We start from the raw sequence: 2,318 nt of genomic DNA on the forward strand, positions 1-2,318 counted from the left end.
GGCCCAAACTGCAGTGTGTACGCTCGGCGTACCATTCTGGTACGCTCAGCATACCGGGTCTTTAAGGACTACACACAGCGTACATTGAGTACGCCCAACGTTCTTCCAGACTAAGCACTTTCTCCATTAAGTTCTTAATACTCAATTTCTTTACGTCCAAAAGCCAGATCTGAGCTGATTAATACGTCCTAAGGCATAAAGTTGCCAACTTTATGCCTTTGCATGCCTCCCAAACACCCAAAACCTTCATTAAGACCTTTCCAAACCCTTTAACCCATGCATGTGACCAATACATCCATCAAGACTCCATTTTTATACTTCTAAACGACCAAGGGACCTCAGATCTGCCATTCTCCTCTCATGGAGTTGCTTATCTTGCCAAAAGAGGTCTAAAGTCCCATAAAAAGGACCAAACTAGAAAACCCTAACTAGATCTAAAGATTTACAAGGAAAGGTACCATCTTTTTACCTCCAGAAGCCTTGCAAGATGACCCAAAAGCAGATCCTTGAAGCACCCAACTGATCCAAGCTTGCTTAACAACTCTCCTTCTTGAAAGGACTCCAAAATAACCAACAAACCCCCCTTTTTAAGCTCCAAAACTCACTCAAACTCTAACTCAGTTGTAGGAAGACGAAATGGGGCTAAAGAGACTGATAGGGTTTGGTCTAAGAGGCCAAAAGGCATTTAAATAGGGAACAAGTCCGGAATTTAGGGTTTAGTCCTTCTGATGCGTACGCCCAGCGTATGCGGGGCTCCTCCGCGATCACTTAGGCAGAGTACGCTAAGCATACCCATAGGTACGCCCATCGTACTCAAGGGACCAAAAAATGAAAAATGTGAATTCTCGAGGGTCACAAGACATACCAACTTTTGGGTGTTATAGTAGAGAACTAATCATGAATGGTGTATTTTCGATTAAGTTTGTGAAATCGCAACATAATTTGGCAGATCATTTGACTAAGGGTTTGTCAAGAGACTTAGTGCACAAGTTTCTGATTGGGATGGAATTAAAGTCAATCTAAATTCTGTAATTATGAGACACCCAATTCCCTCCTAATATATAAGAGCTGAATTCAATGTGGAAAGCCCACACTTATAGATTAGAACACATGAAGGATACGTCCCATATAATGTGTTCGGTTCTGTAGTTGACCGGGTTGAAGTTTAACTTCTTAATAATTCGTTTGACTAAATGTATGTGTAGATACATGGAAAGGAGTTACCTACATGATTATGAAGTGTAGACGCATTTTAAGAGGTTGAGGACTTAACCTTGATACGACCATGAGAGGATTAGGACACACGGCTTAATAATAGTGTCAAGTTGTATTTCGCTAGAAGTTTCAATAACTAGTATGTATTTTACTTTTTGGTATTCAAATGGGTTGATAGGTTCAATTCTTAGAACACCCTGATTATCGAGTATTTGTAAGAGTGTGTGTCACACCCCCAAACCAGAACGGCGGAAACGTTTGGGGGCGAAGGACGTCATATTCAGTATCATAACAGTTCATAGTAAGGAAAGTACACACCACCATATATATATATATATATATATATATATATATATATATATATATATATATATATATATAAAGGTTTCAAAATGTTTACATAATTGTATTTGTTACATGTTCAAAAGATAAATACATAAACATCTTTCAAAAGAAGTAATTAACGTCAGAGCGTTAATCCCCAAAAGTTGGTTTCCAAACCTTCTTACCAGTTCCCTGAGAATACAAGTTATTTCAAAGAAAAAGTGTCAACAATTAAGTTGGTGAGTTCATAAGCGGTTTTGAGAAAATGTATACCATTCCAAAGTTCGTGCGTTTTCCAAGAAAATCCCTTATTTCCTTATAAAAGTATGAAATGCTTATGAATGTTCGTGTTGTGAATTGTAAGTAGTTGTACCAGGAAAATCCCTTATTTTCCTATTAGTTGATTGTTTTGGATATAGAAAAATCCCTTATTTTCCTAAAGTAACAGGCAGTCTCTAATGTCGAAGACCGAAAATCGCAAGCAACTAAAATGCTTAAAAGGTTGAGGCATAGTTTTATATAATAAAGCTATAAGAAGATCGCACTTGTTAGATGATGAATATTTTTAATAACTACTCATTCATAAAATCAGAATACCATAATAATTGTCTATCCGGTGAGTTTTATAACCATACTAAACATAATATGCCTGTGGCGACGGTCTTCAGGCGTCAAAACGTTATGACAAACTGTCACCCAAAGGACTGTAGCTAACAGTCAGGGCGCGGGATCATGACTTCCCGTATAGATCTATACACATTTGACACACTCTCCAAACG

Source organism: Lactuca serriola, chromosome 8 (genome assembly GCF_051521515.1).
Source record: "Lactuca serriola cultivar US96UC23 chromosome 8, Lser_US96UC23_V15, whole genome shotgun sequence".
Classification (NCBI taxonomy): Eukaryota; Viridiplantae; Streptophyta; class Magnoliopsida; order Asterales; family Asteraceae; genus Lactuca; species Lactuca serriola.